This window comes from Pseudophryne corroboree, chromosome 5, assembly GCF_028390025.1.
Source record: "Pseudophryne corroboree isolate aPseCor3 chromosome 5, aPseCor3.hap2, whole genome shotgun sequence".
NCBI classification, from domain to species: domain Eukaryota; kingdom Metazoa; phylum Chordata; class Amphibia; order Anura; family Myobatrachidae; genus Pseudophryne; species Pseudophryne corroboree.
This window is the reverse complement of record NC_086448.1, coordinates 599,754,189-599,777,176: the sequence shown is the minus strand read 5'-3', so window position 1 is coordinate 599,777,176 and position 22,988 is coordinate 599,754,189. Positions and strand designations below refer to the sequence as shown.

General features: G+C 49.1%; 2 protein-coding genes across 4 annotated transcripts in view; one reads left to right on the top strand and one right to left on the bottom strand.

Annotated features, from left to right (window-relative positions):
- The window catches only part of FAM210A (family with sequence similarity 210 member A), a 113,871-nt gene extending 104,926 nt beyond the window's left edge, over positions 1-8,945 (bottom strand). The window contains exon 1 of one of the 3 annotated variants that reach the window (XM_063923406.1): positions 8,866-8,945. The gene's annotated coding sequence lies outside the window, so the exon portion shown is untranslated. Of the gene's footprint in view, positions 1-8,287; positions 8,465-8,808 lie in introns of those variants that run through there. The other 2 variants (XM_063923404.1, XM_063923403.1) reach the window with 2 other exon arrangements.
- Positions 8,946-8,995: 50 nt separating this feature from the next.
- Positions 8,996-22,988, top strand: part of RNMT (RNA guanine-7 methyltransferase) — a 182,654-nt gene continuing 168,661 nt past the window's right edge. The window contains exon 1 of the mRNA XM_063923402.1: positions 8,996-9,144. The gene's annotated coding sequence lies outside the window, so the exon portion shown is untranslated. The remainder of the gene's footprint in view (positions 9,145-22,988) is intronic.

Here is a 22,988-nt window from a genome sequence, read left to right as displayed (position 1 = left end):
TGCTGAGAGGAAAATGGCGCACAGCTGCAGTGCTGTGCGCTACCTTTAGAAGACTGCAGGAGTCTTCAGCCGCCGATTCTGGACCTCTTCTTACTTCAGCATCTGCAAGGGGGCCGGCGGCGCGGCTCCGGTGACCATCCAGGCTGTACCTGTGATCGTCCCTCTGGAGCTGATGTCCAGTAGCCAAGAAGCCAATCCATCCTGCACGCAGGTGAGTTCACTTCTTCTCCCCTCTGTCCCTCGTTGCAGTGATCCTGTTGCCAGCAGGAATCACTGTAAAATAAAAAACCTAAGCTAAACTTTCTCTAAGCAGCTCTTTATGAGAGCCACCTAGAATTGCACCCTTCTCGGCCGGGCACAAAAATCTAACTGGAGTCTGGAGGAGGGTCATAGGGGGAGGAGCCAGTGCACACCACCTGATCTGGAAAAGCTTTACTTTTTGTGCCCTGTCTCCTGCGGAGCCGCTATTCCCCATGGTCCTTTCAGGAACCCCAGCATCCACTAGGACGATAGAGAAATATTGATAATCTAAGCTTATCAAACAAAAACACTTTTATATAGAAAGGATGAATTGAGCTGTAACAAGGTAGTGAGCTAGAAACGGGAGTGGGGTGGTAGACAGTGTCTAGTTAGACCAGAGGTTCTCAAACTCGGTCCTCGGGAGCCCACACAGTGCATGTTTTGCAGGTAACCCAGCAGGTGCACAGGTGTATTAATTACTCACTGACACATTTTAAAAGGTCCACAGGTGGAGCTAATTATTTCACATGCGATTCTGTGAGGAGACCTGCAAAACATGCACTGTGTGGGCCCCCCGAGGACCGAGTTTGAGAACCTCTGAGTTAGACAGTCAATAGATTGTAGACAATGTGGTGTCTGACATTAGTTCGACAAGGTCAAAAGGGCGACATGAAAATGGTTGACACAAAAAAGGTAGACACCATTTTTTTTTGCATTTTTGTGGTTTGTATGGATAGTTTTGTCATCTGGGAGACCCAATTGTAGAAAGGCATCCCTTCGCTGCACTGGCCACAAGGTTTATAACCGACATGGGTGGTAATTCAGATCTGATCGCAGCAGCAAATTTGCTAGCAGTTTGGCAAAATCACGTGCACTGCAGGTGAGGCAGATATAACATTTGCAGAGAGAGTTAGATTTGGGTGGGTTATATTGTTTCTGTGCAGGGTAAATACTGGCTGCTTTATTTTTACACTGCAATTTAGATTTCAGTTTGAACACATCCAACCCAAATCTACCTTTCTCTGCACGTTATATTTGCCCCCCACCTGCAGTACACATGGGGGGTAATTCCAAGTTGATCGCAGCAGGATTTTTTTTTTAGCAGTTGGGCAAAACCATGTGCACTGCAGGGGGGGCAGATATAACATGTGCAGAGAGTTAGATTTGGGTGGGGTGTGTTCAATCTGCAATCTAAATTGCAGTGTATAAATAAAGCAGCCAGTATTTACCCTGCACATAAACAATTTAACCCACCCACATCTAACTCTCTCTGCACGTTATATTTGCCTCCCCTGCAGTGCACATGGTTTTGCCCAACTGCTAAAAAAATTCCTGCTGCGATCAACTTGGAATTACCCCCATGGTTTTACCCAACTGCTAACAAATTTGCTGCTGCGATCAACTCTGAATTAGGCCCTTGGATAGAGAACGTATGAAATAGTTCAACTACATGTAAAATTAGAAAAAGAAAACAACAAAAAAAAAAAACCCTCTACCTTTTCATGTCGACCATTTTCAGGGCGACCTTTTGACCCCGTCGACCTAATGCAGAGGCGTCACCCGGTGCGTACCCCTGATCTCCTGGCCTTACACATAGGGGGCGTGGCTTCGCGGGGATCATGGAATCGTCACTCTGGGGGCATGCCTAGCATCTCCGGAGATACCTGGCCTCCCCCAGAGACAGCCTCCGCGCGCTGTCGGCTCCTCTTCTATGACAGGAGCCGGGTGCTGTAGGAGACGCTCTCACTGCAGCACCTGGCTCCTGACACTGCGGAGGAGCTGACATTTGGTGTCACCCCCCTCCAGGTGTCACACCCGGGGTGCGGGCAGCACCCGCCTTGTGACGCCACTGACCCAATGTCTGTCTAACATATGGGGCCAAATGTAATAGAGTGAGAGTTTTAGAAAGTGAGAGATTTGGTAAGGTTTTTCCGTTTTTTTTTTAAAGTAGCAATCATTTACACTGCAAAACCAGGTTGATCTTGCTGTGTAAATGATTGCCACGTTAAAAAACAACAACTGCGAAACCTTACTAAATCTCTCACTTTCTGAAACTCTCAGAAATCCTACATGAATGACAGTGAGAACAGCAATATGTACAGATTTCCTTTAGTTCGTCCTTCTGCTGATTGATAAGAGCCATGGTGAGATCTCTCAAAGTTAGTGCTAACAAACAAGAAAACAGAGAAATAAAGTGTGAGAAGTAAAAAGTACAGATGGAGGAGGTTAAAAAGTCATTGCCAACACTGCAGCTAAAAGGCCAGGGTCAGAAATTGCAGCATGCACTGAATAAGGGCTAATTTATTAATAAGTAAAGCAAGCTGCTCTGGTATCTAAGGTAAGACAGTACAGTAAAAACAGATGTGACTTAAGCCAGTATATAGGAATTATTTTCCTTGCCTAGTACTGTTCAGTGTGTCCCTAGTTTCTGATGACATCACCTATTGTAGCTTCTGTCCCATAAGCTATCCATGTTTTAGTGTAGAGTTGTGACTATGACTGGGTACACACTTGCCGATACATATCAGATGTAACATCGTGCAAGTTTTCCCCCGCAAACGATATCATTCATACACACTGAACGAAATAGTTTGCCATACTAGATGACAGCACCTGACCACATTTAGTCTTATGCTATATCCGCCGGATCGGACAATATATAGGGTGCACATCGCCCCATAAGAGGCCATAGCTCATCTCTAGATCTCCAGCTGCTTGCCCCTTTAGCTGGTTCTACACTAACTTACACCACCCGTACCCTCAATATGTGCTGTAAACGGGATCAGTATGTGATCCTGGCGGTCATTATACAGACATCGGGATCCCGGTCGTTCGTTAAAATGCTGGGGGGGGGGGGGGGGGGGAAGAGGGCAACGAAGCCCCTTGTGGGATCGGTGGTGAACACCCAGAAATGGGGAAATCACCTACCTCACTGGTATGGTACCCCTGGTGGGATCCCGGCGTCGGTTCTGTGACAGCCAAGATCCCGTCCATCGGTATGCTGACTGCATACTCTGTAAACTGTACAATCTGATACTAAGCTTTTGCCTGACAAGGATAGTGTATTAATGCCTCAGCGCAGACAGTGGGGGGAAGCAAGGGGCATTGTCATGCAGACAACCGCAAATGTGGTCAGATGACAGAGCTCACAGGGATTAGTGGTTCACCACCACTATCTCATACACCCAACATCAGGCTCTAAATACAGATCAGCTCCATACAGTACATCGGGGCTTGACAAAGGGGGCATTCCGACATGATCGCACGCTGCTGTTTTTCGCAGCACAGTGATCACCGACCTACAAAAAACAAGAAAACTCTATGGGTGGAATTGAATTGTCCTGCCCGCCAGCAGAGGATGCTCAACGGAGCTATTAATTTGTAGCTCCGTCGGGCACAATGGCCGCCGGCGTCTGTATTTCAGCTTGCACTCCTGTAGGTGGTGGCCTGAAATGTGCGAAAAGAGACCCATTTGTGCGCCTAAATGGCACTTTTCGAATTTAGTCGAATTTAGCTCCTTTACGCGGTTAAACCCAACCTTTATGGCCGCGATTAACACAGAACAAAAACTGAATTGCGCCCAACGATCTCCCGTCACTTTAGACGGGAGATTGGGGGTGGGGGCACAGAACATTTGAATCACCCTTTAAATAGATATGGAATACAGGGGTACATTTATCAATGAGTTTTAGCTATTTAAAACTTGTTGCGTATGATAAATGGTGCCCCAGTCAATCAGCTCCCAACTGTCATTTTTTCAAACACATGACAGTTAGGAGCCGATGGGCTGGAGCACCATTTATCTTATGCAACAAATTATAAATAGCTAAAACTAATTGATAAATGGGCCCAATAATCCTCTTCCAAAAAATACAAGCGAAAGGAAGACCTGGATTGTGTAGTTTATTTGAATTTAAAATTATTTTCATTTTTTATCATTAAAAAAAAAAAAAAGGGGAGAGGGAGAGATCTATAGCCAAAAATATAACATTTAAACAAAATGATGATTCCAAATCAACAGATGTCACACACTAATCCACTATGACATTTAAACGTAGAAATTGTATTTCATGTAAAGTGTAAAGGGGGGATACACACACAGAGATTTGTGCTGAATTTCTAAGCAATCTGACTAGATTGCTTAGAAAGTACGCACAGATCTCTCTGTGTATGCCCAATAGCGATAGCGATGCGCGGCCCCACACATCGCTATCGCCGGTTCTAGATTGTGCCTGCATGCAGACACAATCTAGTCAGGTCGCTCACTTCACCGCTGTGTGAAGTGACCGAGCCCCCGTCATCCCCTCCTCCGCTCAGCACACATCTCTAACGTGTGTGTACCCCCCTTAAGTAACAACATGGCTGCTAAGCTGTGTCCTGTAGTTGACCTAACTTTATGGTTGGTTCTATATCGGAGGGGCTGAAGGGACCTTGTGACGTATCTAGGGGAGGAGCTACGTCACCAGGAGGTGGAGCTACGGGCGAACAGGGTACCCGAAAAGAACCCTCGCGGGCTCGCTTCGCTCGCCACGCTTCGGGCACGGTGGCTCGCTCCGCTCCGCTCACCACCTAATTACTAAAGGTAATAGTTGGTGGCGTGGACAGTAGAGGAACTATCCCGCTGGCGTAGCTCCTCCCCCAAATGGAAAAGGTCCCTTAGCCCACTTGATTCTAGCAGCTACCCTAACTTTATCCAGGAAAATGGGAGGAGAATTTATGTTCAGGGAACAGATAATGATCTCTTATCTCATATACCAGTAATAAAAGTTTGGGGGTGGAACACTGCATCCTTCACTCAAGCTAGTTCAGGAAGAATAAATTCTAGTAGAAGTTGACCTCTAATGAAGAAAGGGAATTTTGTATCCAGCTGGATTTGATTTATGCACTAAAGAGGAGGTTAAGGGGATAGGTAGAATGCTTACCTCACCCCTGTCAGGATCGTAACCAACGGGATGCCGGCGTCGGTATTGTGGCCTCCGGCATCCCGTCTACAGGGATCACATACCAATCCCATTAAATGGGGGTTGTGTTTAGGCTGCGGGGGGAGGGTTAGGCTGTGCCCCGGGAGGGTTAGAGTGCGGGGAGGGAGGTTAGGCACCCCCCCTCCGGTTAGGGTTAAGCACCCCCCTTCTGAATGTTAGGGTTAGGCACCCCCCTTCTGAATGTTAGGGTTAGGCTGGGACTGTGGGTTAGGTTTAGCCACATACGGAAGAAGTTTATGGTTAGGCACTAAGGGAGGGAAGGCTAGAGTTAGGCTGCGGGTAGGGTGGGTTAGGGTGGTAGGGGAGATATAACACTCATTACTCACCTCTGTCGGATTCTTCACGATCGGGATCCCGTGCGCCGGCTTTCCCTACTGAACCTGTTTCATGTGACCATACAGTATTTTGTAATCAATTCTCTGTGTTTGCATGCTTCAAATTGTCATTAAACAGTTTACATTAGTACAGTAACTCACTGTCTCATTTTACAGCAGCTCTTCTTGCAGGCAGTGATATACGAATGTAGGAGCCACTGGCTGCCACAGGCTGGGAGTCTTAGCAAAGTGCCGGCAGGCTAATTAGCAGCTCAGCACTCGATAGAGTCAGACTGCGGCAGACAGAATATTCAGTCTACGATATGCGAGTCTACGATATGTGATCCTGGCAAAGCATATGGAGATTAAACAGGAGGGACCTGATTGATTGCAGCCACTCAGTGCTACGGTGCAACGATCACCCCACCCCTAAATCTGCCACTGGTTAGGGATAGGCTGAGGGAAGGGAGGGTTAGTATTACCCACCAGGTGTCATGATTCTAAGTAGCGGGATGCAGCTGTCGGTCCGCCAGTCTCCCATACCCAATCGCTGTAACGATATACTGTACATCAATACATTGTTAGGCACCTTGTGAGATTGCTGGATCATTCCAGTGTGTACCCAGCTTAAGAGATAAAAGAGCAAAGATAATGAAGGGCCCTGGAAGAGAAGGGGGAAGAGAGAGTGCAGCAGAGGATAGAAGACGAAATAGGTGGACAGGAGAAGAAAATCCAGCTGTTCCTGGCACAGCAGTATACCTCCTTCCTCATCTAAGGACAGTCATCCAATGTTTCTATTGACTGCATGGATTAAGGACTGAAACCTAGTTTTGATCCATGTGGTAGAAAGAGCCAATGGCAGTACAAGTAACTAAATGGTAGATTTATTAAACTTCTAATATGGAAAAATGAAAGTGTTGCTGTAGCAACGAATCCTACTGTAAAATGATGGCCTACTTAGAATCTAATTGGTTGCAGATGGCAACGTCTAAACTTTTTTTTTTAACATATTCGTAAGTCTACCATTAAACTTCAGTCCCCTCTTACAGATTTGCAGTCCCATATTACTACCTAGTAGAGTGGACTGTTAAAAATATTATTAGTCTTTATCTATAAAGCACCAACACAGTACATTGCCTAATACAGAATTCACATCCATTCCTGCCCCAATAGAGCTTAAAGACTATCACACAAACATTAACCTAATAGCCTGCTGAAGGAAACCAAAAAGATTTATAATAATTAGACAGTTATTAGGTTGGCCCCATATGATCGACATGCATTAGGTCAAAAGGTTGACACAAGTTTTTTGTATGTTTCATCAGTGTAAATGTCTACCCTTGCGTGGTTTGCTCTTTGCTTGCCACGCTTCAGGCAAGGTAGTTCGCTGCGCTATTCCCAATGGATGGTACATCAAGCAAAAGTTGAAAAATTATGTCAAACCCCCCACCAAGAAAATTGTGTCGACCATTGTCATGTTGACTTTAAGCTCTGTCTACCTTATACCAGTCAACACATTGACTGACTATCCGTACACTGGAACCCAACCAAAACACCGGGAAAAAAAAAAACATGGAGAACATACAAACTCCACATATAATATCCTGGTCAGAATAGAACCCATAGGTCCATTGCTGTGAGGCAGGATAATGGTGGTGTGCCCTGACAATAACTTGTCATTCAGTGACAGTGTCATTTAAGTATTATTATTTATTTATTACCAGTTATTTATATAGCGCACACATATTCCGCAGCGCTTTCCAGAGAATATTTGGCCATTCACATCAGTCCCTGCCCCAGTGGAGCTTACAATCTATATCACATGTACACGCACACACTTTCTTCACGCTAGGGTTAATTTTTGTTGGGATCCAATTAACCTACCAGTATATTTTTGGATTGTGGGAGGAAACCGGAGTACCCGGAGGAAACCCTCGCAAGTACGGGGAGAATATACAAACTCCACACAGTTGGGCCATGGTGGGAAACGAACCCATGACCTCAGTGCTGTGAGGCAGTAATGCTAACCATTACACCATCCGTACGTTTTTGTGATCTCAGTGGAAATCGGTCTGGATTTTGCACCTTATATTGAATAAAACATTTTTGTTCTGCTTTTCTCTAAATAAAAAAAAAATCACCAGGAAATGCTCACTCTGTACAAGTGACTAATAAGCTGTCTATCCGTGTATGATGCAGTAGTGCGAAACAGGGCAATAAACACACTGCACACAAGCCCAGCCCTCCATGAGACACTACACAAGTTATTGCATCTGATTGCATGAGACTCCCCAGCCAGCAGTGTGCCCCACAGTCCCCTGAGCACAGCAGCAGGGTGATTTGTACTCCCCCATCAGATGAGCAGTATGGGTGGGTGCTGCTCACAGTGACACAGCTCAGGTAACACCAGGTGGTATTATTTTGACGGACATACACAGCATGCCCGAAGGCGTAGTCCAGATCACTCCTTGCAGCCTGACCCCTGGAGTATGAGGCAATGGGCAGCACACAGCCCGTCATACACTACACTTCCTAAGGGGAATAGAGAAGCAGTGTGACCGGCACAGCAGTGACACAGAGCTGAGGGTAACACAGAGGGCAGGGTCATGCAGCACAGCGGGGAGATGCGCACAGGGGACGCTCAGGCTGCTGCTGCCCATGCTGTCACATGCTGTCACCTCAAGGGTACGTAGTAAGGCCCAATGGGTGCCCCCCACACAGGGCACTGCCTGTCACTGAGACCCCCTGTACCTGTGCCAGCCAGCGGGCTGCGGCGCTCAGTCTCTCAGCGGCTGGAGATGGCAGTGTAGTCGTGACTGTGACCATTAGCGGCGGCAGACTCAGAGCAGGGAACTAAGGGGAACCATGCACACTGCTCCCAGCCCCGCCCTTTCCGCCTACTGTCACTGTGTGTGCACTGACAAGGAGACCCCAGCCGCGGGGCATCACGGTACTTGTAGTCCTACTCTACAGGCCCTGGCACAGCGCATGTGCTGCAATGTAGAAACTGCCGCAGTTAATGCTGAGCTGGGACAAAGTTAATGGTATTAGTACCCATGCTACCGCACTAGGCCCTGTGCCAGTCTCCAGAGGTTTGGCTAACCATTAGAGAGTGCATGGTCTGGGCCCCTTAATTTATACCGTAATATTGCTAGTGCATTCACGATAATGTACCAGATTAATAACAGCAATTAACTGTAGAGAATACACCATATTCCTGTGCAGTATAAAATAATCTATGTATAATTCATATGTACAATCTGGAACCTGACCTCTACAGGAGGTGGGCCCCCAGGCAGTGGCCAGTCCAACATCTACTTCATAATTACCCAACGAACAGGCATACTGCAGCCCAACGAGGAGCGTGAGCGCGTCACTGGCTGTGCTGCCTCCTCCCGACCACTGGGGGGCGCTGGGCGGCCAGTAGTAGTGGTGCTGGCTTCCCGTCTCACTGCTCCATGTGCCGGATACACAACCAGAAACTTACATCGTAGTACATCGTTCATACACAGCGGCAGGACTGAGCCCGAGAGTTCCTATATAGCACAACCGCTGCAGAGCTCAGCCGTGCCTGCCGCGTCTACTCTTTGCTATCGCCCCGGCACCAGGTGCGTGTTATGTTTCTTACTGATGTCAGTACTTCGGGGTCACTAGCAGCCCTGGTGCGGGTAGGGAACCGGCGCTAAGGGGGAGCAGTCAGGGTACTGGTGCTGTGTGGTAGAGTGCAGGGCACTGGTGCTTGGGGGCGGCAAGTGGGCACCGGCACTGGGGTGGGGAAGAATGGGGAACCGGCGCTGTGGTGGGGAAGAATGGGGAACCGGCTCTATGGGGAAAGTGGACAGGGCACTGGAGCTATGGGGGAGCGGGTAGGGCACCGGTGCTAGGGGGGAGTGGGCACTGGTGCTGTGTGGGAGCGGGCAGGGCACCGGTGCTGGGGGGGGGCACTGGGGTGGGAAAGAAAGGGGAATCGGCGCTGTGGGGGAGCGGGCAGGGCACCGGCACTGTGGTGGGGAAGAATGGGGAACCGGCGCTGTGGGGAAAGTGGACAGGGCACTGGCGCTATGGGGGAGCGGGTAGGGCACCAGCGCTAGGGGGGAGTGGGCACTGGTGCTGTGTGTGAGCGGGCATCTGCAGTGGTGCTTTGTGGGAGCGGGCAGGGCACCGGTGCTGGGGAGGGGGGGGGGGCAAGTGGGCACCGGGGTGGGGAAGAAAGGGGAATCGGCACAGTGGTGGGGAAGAATGGGGAACCGGCGCTGTGGGGAAAGTGGACCGGGCACTGGCGCTATGGGGGAGCGGGTAGGGCACCAGCGCTAGGGGGGAGTGGGCACTGGTGCTGTGTGTGAGCGGGCATCTGCAATGGTGCTTTGTGGGAGCGGGCAGGGCATCAGTGCTGGGGGGGGGGGGCAAGTGGGCACTGGGGTGGGGAAGAAAGGGGAATCGGCGCTGTGGGGGAGCGGGCAGGGCACCGTCACTGGGGTGGGGAAGAAAGGGGAACTGGCTCTGTGGGGAGAGTGGACAGGGAACTGGCGCTAGGTGGGAGGAAGGGGAACTGGCGCTAGAGGGGAGCAGGTAGGGCAGTGGCTCTAGGGGGGGGAGCGTGCACTAGCGCGGAGTAAGCATTGGCACTGGTGCTGCGTTGGGGGGATGCAAGTGGGCAGGGCACCTGCACTGGGGTGGGGAAGAAAGGGGAACCAGCGCTGTGGTGGAGCAGGCAGGGCGCTGGGGAGGGGGGGGGGGGGGGCAAGTGGACTGGGCATCGGCGCTGAGGGGGGACGGGCTCGGCACTGGCGCTGCGTGGGAGCGGGCAGTACACTAGCGCTGCCTGCTGCGTGGGAGCGGGCAGTGCACTGGCACTGCGTGGGATGGGCAGGGCGCTGGGGAGGGGGAACTGGTGCTGGGGAGTGAGCGGGCAGGGCACGGGCGCTGTGGGGGAGCGGGTAGGGCACGGGCGCTGTGGGGGAGCGGACAGGGCATTGGTGCTGTGTGGGAGAGGGCAGGGCACCGGTGCCGGGGGGTGTGTGTGTGTGTGCAAGTGGGCAGGGCACTGGCACTGGGGTGGGGAAGAAAGGGGAACCGGCACTGTAGGGGAGAGGGCAGGGCACTGGTGCTGCGTGGGAGAGGGCAGGACACTGGTGCTGCGTGGGAGAGGGCAGGGCACTAGTGCTGGGGGGGGGGGGGCGGCAAGTGGGCAGGGCACCTGCACTGGGGTGGGGAAGAAAGGGGGAGCGGACAGGGCACTGGCGCTGGGGGAGGGGGGGGGGTGCAAGCGGACAGGTCATCGGCGCTGTAGGGGAGCAGGCAGTGCACCGGCGCTGAGGATGGGGAACTGGCACTGGGGGATGAGCGGGCAGGACACGGGTGGGGGAGTGGGCAGGACACGGACACACTGGGACAATGTCATTTGATTGGCTGTGCAGCACGGCCAGCCAGACTGTTGTATGTGACCCAGGCCTAGCACGTAATCCTGTGTACACACTAGGCAAATCATGGTTATTTCGCTCTAGTGTGTACCCACTATAGGCGGGCACATGCCAGAACAATGTGTACCAAAGGGTGACAGGACCCTGCAGTGTGTACACACTTGCACGAATCAGGGGATGACAGCACAATGTAGAATATATTGTAAAGTGCAACGGAATATACAGCGCTATAAAAGAAACTGTTAATAACTAAATACGCAGCATGGCATCGTACACAATATCTTCCAGTTAGGCCTGCAACATGGCCGACCGCAAGATATCGCACGCAATCGGGCATGCACACTTAAGTCAGATACACACTGGGCGACCTCCCCTAGGTAGAAATCAGTGCTATATTGCTGATTGCGAATTAGGGGAGCTTGCCAGTGCATACACAATGAACAATATCAATAAATTATATCGTTCAGTGGCGTCACCCTCCCCGAACATTACAGCTCAACATTGTAGTTAACATTGAGCTGCATGTTCAGTAGATCATGGATTAACGAGAACGACCCGCGCGTGCGAGCGTTGATCAGCCATACATATTGAACGATAGATATTGCAAAAAAAGATCGTTATCGTTCATATCATCCTCTCTGGTGTCGACTAGTGTGTACAGGATTATGGTTTGCTTGGAAATGGCAAATTGGGCCGATATCGTTTTAGTGTGTACACACCCAACTAAAGAAATAAAATGCAGATTTTCAGCCATTTTTGCTACAAGAGAGTTGCTTCTGTTTAAGGTTATAATGGGTCATGTTTGGCTATTATAAATATTGTCGGTGTGCTCATCCACACATTGAGACCCAATGCTGCCTTGAATATGCCCCAGTCACTGTAACCCTTCACTGTGTTCATATTTTTTTTGTTTTTGTTCTTTAATCTTTTTTTACTGTTAGCCTAGGTGGACACTGGGACTGTGGGGGTATGGTGTAGGAGCACTGTGGGCACCAAGGAGTTAAACCTCTGCAGAGTGCAGCAGTCTTTTTTTATTTTTCATATATTGTATTTTGTAATTTTAGTTAGCTTCCTTGGTCTGCTGTTTCTTTTAAACAGTAGTCCTTACTGTGTTTGGACCACACAGTCCCAGTACCCCAGTGTTCTGTTTTTGCAGTGTTGTGTTTTTATATATATATACACACACACACACACACACACACACACACACACACACACACACACACACACACACACACACACACAGCACTCCCAGGTCTTATCCAAAAGAAAGGGTTCTCAACCCATCAATAAATGCAACGTTTCGGTACTTTTATTTCAACCGTCGTCAGGCTTATCACAAAGAAATAACAAACAATCTTACCTTTAAATAACATACAATGTAACACGTGCAGTGGTCACCGGATGTCCAGAGCCCTGGACTTCCTCTGACATACGTCAGACGTGACCTCACTAAACAATAATTAACCCTTCACCATGAAGCATAAAAATAAGGAAAAACTGGAAAGAACAAAAGAAACAAAAAACAACCATAATAATAAATGTATCCATATACTGAACAGATAAACATCATTGTTACACATGAATTTGATTTCATAAATAGAATACATTATTGCACATGATAAGCTTTGCGTGACAATCACAAATAAGCAAAAGATCCACAAAACCAGTAACCTATAAGAAACTACTAAATGATAATGACTCATTCAGACCATTGGGAGCCATAGTATTGAGACGATGAATCCATCGTGTCTCACACTGAAGTAGCCTTTTATTTCTATTTTCTATTGATGGGTTGAGAAACCTTTCTTGTGGATAAGACCTGGGAGTGCCGCTCATTCCTTTGCATATACAGCGGGTGCACCTGCACGAGAAGGCACCGGGCATTATTCTGTTTAAAGATTGGAGTGCCGATTACGAGGACGTCTTTATGGTGAAAGGTATCTGTTTGCCTTTTACATTTATGGCACCCGACATATTGCTTTTTGGACTCATGCAGGAGTTCTAGGTCGGTGGACTGTGATTTTAGTATTTCACTGGTGATTTTGCACTTGCACTTTTCTGCATTTTTTTGCACGATGGAAACTGGAAGATCGGATCCTGTGGGCTACCGCAGCAATGTGTTCCCACAAGAGGAAATCCTCTCACTATCCGATCTAGATGTGGAACGAATATTAGTCAAAGATAAATTGACTGCATCCATTGGCATAGATAATAATGAACAGTTATTCTTACAGTTATTAAAGATGAAAAAGCATGAGGTGGATTTTTATTTACATGGAGTTACCCTCTCAGACTATTATAGGGATAAGAAGATCCTGAGGGGGGTTTTCGCATTAAAAACTCCCCAACCATTGGTCGACTTAATCCGGATTTTTGCCATAGATGGGTGGCGGTTTTAAATAAAGCTTCTTTTGATTTAATTTTACTCGTAATTGAGGAGTCTACCCGTGAATTGGAAATAGTGCGTGAAAAGGTGAAAAAGTTTGAAGAGGAAAGCATGAAATTTCTTCAGAAGGATACCAACACGGAATGGGTCACTAAGCTACAAGCACAGGTGGATAAATACCGGAATGACCTTATCAACTTCAAAACCAAAAAGTATGCAGCAGTGACTAAAGATTATGAGGAAAATAAAGTTTATTTTCTCTCTGGTAATTAGCGCTATTTGGGTAGACAACCACGTCAACGTTATGTTAAAAAACCTAAAGTTTTTCCTCTTGAAACAGATGGATCTAGCGGTACGTCACAAAGTGATTCAGATATTGCTTCTACCAGCAAATCTGCACTGCGTGCCCCTTTACTGATCAAGACCAGGGCGCAAAAAGACGTCCTGGTCGAAGAAACACCAGACGAGGACGGCAATGCGAAAGGCAGAGGAAAAAGGAATACAAAAACAAAGACGTGATCTTTAATCTTTCCTCCACCCCACTTACGGAGACCGAAACAAGGGTATTACAAAGGTGTCTTAGTTTTGTTCCAACTAATTTACATAAGAGCTTTGAAAGCGAGGTAGATTTGGCACGATTTAGTCGACAGCTCAGATTGAAAGAGTTCTTCAACGATAAAGTAGCTGATTGCGGGATGGCACCCATATGTCCGGTAAGATTTAAATCTGCTTTTGATCCTCCTTCAATTAATCCTGCCATACGTGCATATACTAAGACCTTGACTAATCAGATTGATGTTGTTACTAAGACTCCTCCTAAACATGTTGATAATCTTTCACCTGACGAACGTATTGCTTTGAGGAATTTATCTGATAGGACTGATATCACAATCCGTCCCGCAGACAAGGGAGGCGGGATTGTGATTCAGGACATTGGTGACTGTCTGGCTGAAGCATATTCACAACTGAATGACTCTAATGTATATATTAAATTAATGCAGGACCCTACTGAAGTATATGTTAGAGAACTGTATGAATTTCTTTTGAGCTCGGTTGACCAAGGTTTGATTGATATTTATATGTTGAATGCACTTTATGTATCATCACCTCTGGTACCTGTATTTCTCTGACGTCCTAGTGGATGCTGGGGACTCCGTAAGGACCATGGGGAATAGACGGGCTCCGCAGGAGACTGGGCACTCTATAGAAAGATTTAGGACTATCTGGTGTGCACTGGCTCCTCCCCCTATGACCCTCCTCCAAGCCTCAGTTAGATTTCTGTGCCCGGCTGAGCTGGATGCACACTAGGGGCTCTCCTGAGCTCCTAGAAGAAAGTATAGTTTAGGTTTTTTATTTTCAGTGAGACCTGCTGGCAACAGGCTCACTGCAACGAGGGACTAAGGGGAGAAGAAGCGAACCTACCTAAGTGGTGGTAGCTTGGGCTTCTTAGGCTACTGGACACCATTAGCTCCAGAGGGATCGAACACAGGACCCGACCTCGTCGTCCGTTCCCGGAGCCGCGCCGCCGTCCCCCTTACAGAGCCAGAAACAAGAAGGTGGTCCGGAAAATCGGCGGCTGAAGACTTCTGTCTTCTCCAAGGTAGCGCACAGCACTGCAGCTGTGCACCATTGCTCCTCATGCACACCACACACTGCGGTCACTGATGGGTGCAGGGCGCTGGTGGGGGGGGGCCCCCTGAGCAGCAATAGTAACATCTTGGCTGGCAAAACTAACACCATATATAGCCCCAGAGGCTATATAGGTGTATATTAACCTCTGCCAGAAACGATAAAATAGCGGGAGAAAGCCCGCCGAAAAAGGGGCGGAGCCAACTCCCTCAGCACACTGGCGCCATTTTTCCCTCACAGCTCCGCTGGAAGGAAGCTCCCTGGCTCTCCCCTGCAGTCCTGCACTACAGAAAGGGTAAAAAAGAGAGGGGGGGCACAATTTAGGCGCAATATATATATATTATAGGCAGCTATAGGGGAAAACACTGTATAGTGATATCCCTGTGTTATATAGCGCCCTGGTGTGTGCTGGCATACTCTCCCTCTGTCTCCCCAAAGGGCTTTGTGGGGTCCTGTCCTCTGTAAGAGCATTCCCTGTGTGTCGGTACTGCTGTGTCGACATGTATGATGAGGATAATGATGTGGAGGCGGAGCAAATGCCTGTGAATGTGATGTCACCCCCTGCGGGGTCGACACCAGTGTGGATGGACTTATGGAAGGAATTACGTGACAGTGTCAGCTCCTTACATAAAAGGTTTGACGACATAGGACAGCCGGCTACTCGGCTTGTGCCTGTCCAAGCGTCTCAAATGTCATCAGGGGCTATAAAACGCCCGCTACCTCAGATTACAGATGTCGACACGGATACCGACTCCAGTGTCGACGATGATGAGACGTGTGTACCCTCCAATAGATCCACCCGTTATATGATTGAGGCTATGAAAAATGTATTACACATTTCTGATGATACCCCAGGTACCACAAAAAAGGGTATTATGTTTGGTGAGAAAAAACTACCAGTAGTTTCTCTGACGTCCTAGTGGATGCTGGGGACTCCGTCAGGACCATGGGGAATAGCGGCTCCGCAGGAGACAGGGCACAAAAGTAAAAGCTTTAGGATCAGGTGGTGTGCACTGGCTCCTCCCCCTATGACCCTCCTCCAAGCCTCAGTTAGATTTTTGTGCCCGGCCGAGAAGGGTGCAATCTAGGTGGCTCCCCTAAAGAGCTGCTTAGAGTAAAAGTTTTGTTAGGTTTTTTATTTTCAGTGAGTCCTGCTGGCAACAGGCTCACTGCATCGAGGGACTTAGGGGAGAGAAGTGAACTCACCTGCGTGCAGGATGGATTGGCTTCTTAGGCTACTGGACACCATTGGCTCCAGAGGGAGTCGGAACACAGGTCTCACCCTGGGGTTCGTCCCGGAGCCGCGCCGCCGACCCCCTTGCAGATGCCGAAAAGTGAAGAGGTCCAGAAACCGGCGGCAGAAGACTTTTCAGTCTTCATAAGGTAGCGCACAGCACTGCAGCTGTGCGCCATTGTTGTCAGCACACTTCATAGCAGCGGTCACTGAGGGTGCAGGGCGCTGGGGGGGGCGCCCTGGGCAGCAATGATAGTACCTTATTCTGGCTAAAAATACATCACATATAGCCCCTGGGGGCTATATGGATGTATTTAACCCCTGCCAGGTCTCAGAAAAACGGGAGAAGAAGCCCGCCGAAAAGGGGGCGGGGCCTATTCTCAGCACACAGCGCCATTTTCCCTCACAGAAATGCTGGTGGGAAGGCTCCCAGGCTCTCCCCTGCACTGCACTACAGAAACAGGGTTAAAACAGAGAGGGGGGGCACTTATTTGGCGATATGACTATATATATTAAAATGCTATAAGGGAAAAACACTTATATAAAGGTTGTCCCTGTATAATTATAGCGTTTTTGGTGTGTGCTGGCAAACTCTCCCTCTGTCTCCCCAAAGGGCTAGTGGGGTCCTGTCCTCTATCAGAGCATTCCCTGTGTGTGTGCTGTGTGTCGGTACGTGTGTGTCGACATGTATGAGGACGATGTTGGTGAGGAGGCGGAGCAATTGCCTGTAATGGTGATGTCACTCTCTAGGGAGTCGACACCGAAATGGATGGCTTATTTAAGGAATTACGTGATAATGTCAACACGCTGCAAGGTCGGTTGATGACATGAGACGGCCGGCAAACCAATTAGTACCTGTCCAGGCGTCTCAAACACCGTCAGGGGCGTTAAAACGTCCTTTTACCTCAGTCGGTCGACACAGACACGGACACTGACTCCAGTGTCGACGGTGAAGAAACGAACGTATTTTCCTTTAGGGCCACACGTTACTTGTTAAGGGCAATGAAGGAGGTGTTACATATTTCTGATACTACAAGTACCACAAAAAAGGGTATTATGTGGAGTGTGAAAAAACTACCTGTAGTTTTTCCTGAATCAGATAAATTAAATGAAGTGTGTGATGATGCGTGGGTTTCCCCCGATAGAAAATTATTGGCGGTATACCCTTTCCCGCCAGAAGTTAGGGCGCGTTGGGAAACACCCCTTAGGGTGGATAAGGCGCTCACACGCTTATCAAAACAAGTGGCGGTACCGTCTCCAGATAGGGCCGCCCTCAAGGAGCCAGCTGATAGGAGGCTGGAAAATATCCTAAAAAGTATATACACACATCCTGGTGTTATACTGCGACCAGCGATCGCCTCAGCCTGGATGTACAGCGCTGGGGTGGCTTGGTCGGATTCCCTGACTGAAAATATTGATACCCTTGACAGGGACAGTATTTTATTGACTAAAGCGCATTTAAAGGATGCATTTCTATATATGCGAGATGCACAGAGGGATATTTGCACTCTGGCATCAAGAGTAAGTGCGATGTCCATATCTGCCAGAAGTTGTTTATGGACACGACAGTGGTCAGGTGATGCAGATTCCAAACGGCACATGGAAGTATTGCCGTATAAAGGAGAAAAAGACAACGTCTTTTCAGCCTCAGTCCTTTCGTCCCCATAAGGGCAAGCGGGCAAAAGGCCAGTCATATCTGCCATGGGATAGAGGAAAGGGAAGAAGACTGCAGCAGGCAGCCCATTCCCAGAAACAGAAGCCCTCCACCGCTTCTGCCAAGTCCTCAGCATGACGCTGGGGCCGTACAAGCGGACTCAGGTGCGGTGGGGGGGGTCGTCTCAAGAGTTTCAGCACGCAGTGGGCTCACTCGCAAGTGGACCCCTGGATCCTACAAGTAGTATCCCAGGGGTACAGATTGGAAATTCGAGACGTCTCCCCCTCGCAGGTTCCTGAAGTCTGCTTTACCAACGTCTCCCTCCGACAGGGAGGCAGTAGTGGAAACAATTCACAAGCTGTATTCCCAGCAGGTGATAATCAAAGTACCCCTCCTACAACAAGGAAAGGGGTATTATTCCACACTATATTGTGGTGCTGAAGCCAGACGGCTCGGTGAGACCTATTCTAAATCTGAAATATTTGAACACTTACATACAAAGGTTCAAATCAAGATGGAGTCACTCAGAGCAGTGATAGCGAACCAGGAAGAAGGGGACTATATGGTGTCCCGGGACATCAGGGATGCTTACCTCCATGTCCCAATTTGCCCTTCTCACCAAGGGTACCTCAGGTTCGTGGTACAGAACTGTCACTATCAGTTTCAGACGCTGCCGGTTGGATTGTCCACGGCACCCCGGGTCCTTACCAAGGTAATGGCCGAAATGATGATTCTTCTTCAAAGAAAATGGACGATCTCCTGATAGGGGCAAGGTCCAGAGAACAGTTGGAGGTCGGAGTAGCACTATCTCAAGTAGTTCTACGACAGCACGGGTGGATTCTAAATATTCCAAAACCGCAGCTGTTTCCGACGACACGTCTGCTGTTCCTAGGGATGATTCTGGACACAGTCCAGAAAAAGGTGTTTCTCCCGGAGAAGAAAGCCAGGGAGTTATCCGAGCTAGTCAGGAACCTCCTAAAACCAGGAAAAGTGTCAGTGCATCATTGCACAAGGGTCCTGGGAAAAATGGTGGCTTCTTACGAAGCGATTCCATTCGGTAGATTTCACGCAAGAACTTTTCAGTGGGATCTGCTGGAAAAATGGTCCGGATCGCATCTTCAGATGCATCAGCGGATAACCCTGTCTCCAAGGATAAGGGTGTTTCTTCTGCGGTGGCTGCAGAGTGCTCATCTACTAAAGGGCCGTAGACTCGGCATTCAGGACTGGGTCCTGGTGACCACGGATGCCAGCCTGAGAGGCTGGGGAGCAGTCACACAGGGAAAAAATTTCCAGGGAGTGTGATCAAGTCTGGAGACTTCTCTCCACATAAATATACTGGAGCTAAGGGCAATTTACAATGTTCTAAGCTTAGCAAGACCTCTGCTTCAAGGTCAGCCGGTATTGATCCAGTGGGACAACATCACGGCAGTCGCCCACGTAAACAGACAGGGCGGCACAAGAAGCAGGAGGGCAATGGCAGAAACTGCAAGGATTCTTCGCTGGGCGAAAAATCATGTGATAGCACTGTCAGCAGTGTTCATTCCGGGAGTGGACAACTGGGAAGCAGACTTCCTCAGCAGGCACGACCTCCACCCGGGAGAGTGGGGACTTCATCGGGAAGTATTCCACATGATTGTGAACCGTTGGGAAAGACCAAAGGTGGACATGATGGCGTCCCGCCTGAACAAAAAACTGGACAGGTATTGCGCCAGGTCAAGAGACCCTCAAGCAATATCTGTGGACGTTCTGGTAACACCGTGGGTGTACCAGTCGGTGTATGTGTTCCCTCCTCTGCTTCTCATAACCAAGGTACTGAGAATTATAAGATGTAGAGGAGTAAGAACTATACTCGTGGCTCCGGATTGGCCAAGAAGGACGTGGCACCCGGAACTTCAAGAAATGCTCACAGAGGACTCATGGCCTCTGCCGCTAAGAAGGGACTTGCTTCAGCAAGTACCAGGTCTGTTCCAAGACTTACCGCGGCTGCGTTTGACGGCATGGCGGTGGAACGCCAGATCCTAAGGGAAAAAGGCATTCCGGAAGAGGTCATTCCTACCCTGGTCAAAGCCAGGAAGGAGGTGACCGCAAAACATTATCACCACATGTGGCGAAAATATGTTGCGTGGTGTGAGGCCAGGAAGGCCCCACGAAGAAATTTCAACTCGGTCGATTCCTGCATTTCCTGAAAACAGGAGTGTCTATGGGCCTTAAATTGGGGTCCATTAAGGTTCAAATTTCGGCCCTGTAAATTTTCTTCCAGAAAGAATTGGCTTCAGTTCCTGAAGTCCAGAAGTTTGTCAAGGGAGTATTGCATATACAACCCCCTTTTTTGTGCCTCCAGTGGCACTGTGGGATCTCAACGTAGTTCTGGGATTCCTCAAATCACATTTTAAACCGCTCAAATCTGTGGATTTGAAATATCTCACATGGAAAGTGACCATGCTGTTGGCCCTGGCCTCGGCCAGGCGAGTGTCAGAATTGGCGGCTTTGTCTCACAAAAGCCATATCTGATTGTCCATTCGGACAGGGCAGAACTGCGGACTCGTCCCCAGTTTCTTCCTAAGGTGGTGTCAGCGTTTCACCTGAACCAGCTTGTTGTGGTACCTGCGGCTACTAGGGACTTGGAGGACTCCAAGTTGCTAGATGTTGTCAGGGCCCTGAAAATATAGGTTTCCAGGACGGCTGGAGTCAGGAAAACTGACTCGCTGTTATCCTGTATGCACCCAAAAAACTGGGTGCTCTTGCTTCTAAGCGGACGATTGCTCGTTGGATTTGTAGCACATTTCAACTTGCACATTCTGTGGCAGGCCTGCCACAGCCTAAATCTGTCAAGGCCCATTCCACAAGGAAGGTGGGCTCATCCTGGGCGGCTGCCCGAGGGGTCTCGGCATTACAACTCTGCCGAGCAGCTACGTGGTCGGGGGAGAACACGTTTGTAAAATTCTACAAATTTGATACCCTGGCTAAAGAGGACCTGGAGTTCTCTCATTCGGTGCTGCAGAGTCATCCGCACTCTCCCGCCCGTTTGGGCGCTTTGGTATAATCCCCATGGTCCTGACGGAGTCCCCAGCATCCACTAGGACGTCAGAGAAAATAAGATTTTACTCACCTGTAAATCTATTTCTCGTAGTCCGTAGTGGATGCTGGGCGCCCATCCCAAGTGCGGATTGTCTGCAATACTTGTACATAGTTATTGTTACAAAAATCGGGTTATTATTGTTGTGAGCCATCTTTTCAGAGGCTCCGCTGTTATCATGCTGTTAACTGGGTTCAGATCACAGGTTGTACAGTGTGGCTGGTAGGAGTCTTACCCGGGATTCAAAATCCTTCCTTATTGTGTACGCTCGTCCGGGCACAGTATCCTAACTGAGGCTTGGAGGAGGGTCATAGGGGGAGGAGCCAGTGCACACCACCTGATCCTAAAGCTTTTACTTTTGTGCCCTGTCTCCTGCGGAGCCGCTATTCCCCATGGTCCTGACGGAGTCCCCAGCATCCACTACGGACTACGAGAAATAGATTTATCGGTAAGTAAAATCTTATTTTTTCCTGCATCTGACGAATTAAATGAGGTGTGTGAGGAAGCGTGGACTTCCCCAGATAAGAAATTGATCATTTCTAAACGGTTAATGGCTGCGTACCCTTTCCCGCCAGCGGATAGGTCACGCTGGGAAACACCCCCTAGGGTAGATAAAGCGCTGACACGCTTATCAAAGAAGGTGGCACTACCGTCTCCGGATACGGCCGCCCTAAAAGAACCTGCTGATAGAAAGCAGGAAAGTACCCTAAAAGCTATATACACACACACTGGCATTATATTGAGACCCGCTATTGCATCAGCTTGGATGTGCAGTGCTGCAGCTGCGTGGTCCGACTCCCTGTCGGAAAACATTGATACCATGGATAGGGACAATATTTTGCTAACGATTGACCATATAAAAGACGCGGTCTTATACATGCGTGATGCACAGAGGGATATTTGCCGGCTGGCATAAAAAAATAAGCGCTATGTCCATTGCCGCCAGACGGGGGTTATGGACTAGGCAATGGTCAGGTGATGCCGGCTCCAAGCGGCACATGGAAGTTTTACCCTATAAAGGGGTGGAACTTTTTGGGGAAGGTCTTTCAGACCTCGTTTCCACAGCTACTGCTGGGAAATCGACTTTTTTGCCACAGGCTACCCCACAGCAAAAGAAAGCACCGTATTATCAGGTACAGTCCTTTCGGGCCCAGAAAACTAAGCGGGCTAGAGGCTCATCCTTTCTGCCGAGGGGCAGAGGAAGGGGGAAAAAGCTGCAGCACACAGCTAGTTCCCAGGAGCAGAAGTCCTCCCCTGCGTCCGGTAAGTCCACAGCATGACGCTGGGGCTGCTCAGGCGGAATCGGGAACGGTGGGGGCACGTCTCAGGTTTTTCAGCACACAGTGGGCTCTCTCACAAGTGGATCCCTGGGTCCTTCAAGTAGTATCTCAGGGGTACAGGCTGGAATTCGAGACGTCTCCCCCCCGCCGTTTCCTAAAATCTGCCTTGCCGGCAACTCCCTCTGCCAGGGAGGCAGTGTTGGTGGCTATTCAAAAACTGTATTCACAGAAAGTGATCGGCAAGGTACCCCTCCTTCAGCAAGGACAGGGTTACTACTCCACAATGTTTGTGGTACCGAAACCGGACGGTTCGGTGAGACCCATCTTAAATTTAAAAGCCTTGAACACTTATATCAAAAGGTTCAAGTTCATGATGGAATCGCTCAGGGCGGTTATTGCGAGCCTGGAGGAGGGGGATTACATGGTATCCCTGGACATCAAGGATGCGTACCTGCATGTCCCCATTTACCCTCCGCACCAGGAGTACCTCAGATTTGTGGTACAGGACTGTCACTATCAGTTCCAGACGCTGCCGTTTGGGTTATCCACGGCACCGAGGGTCTTTTTTCAAGGTAATGGCCGAAATGATGATACTCCTTCGCAAGAAGGGAGTTTTAATTATCCCGTACTTGGACGATCTCCTGATAAAGGCGAGGTCCAAAGAACAGTTGATAGTGGGGGTGGCACTTTCTCAGAAAGTGCTACAACAGCACGGCTGGATTCTAAACATTCCAAAGTCACAGCTGGTCCCGACGACACGTCTTCTGTTC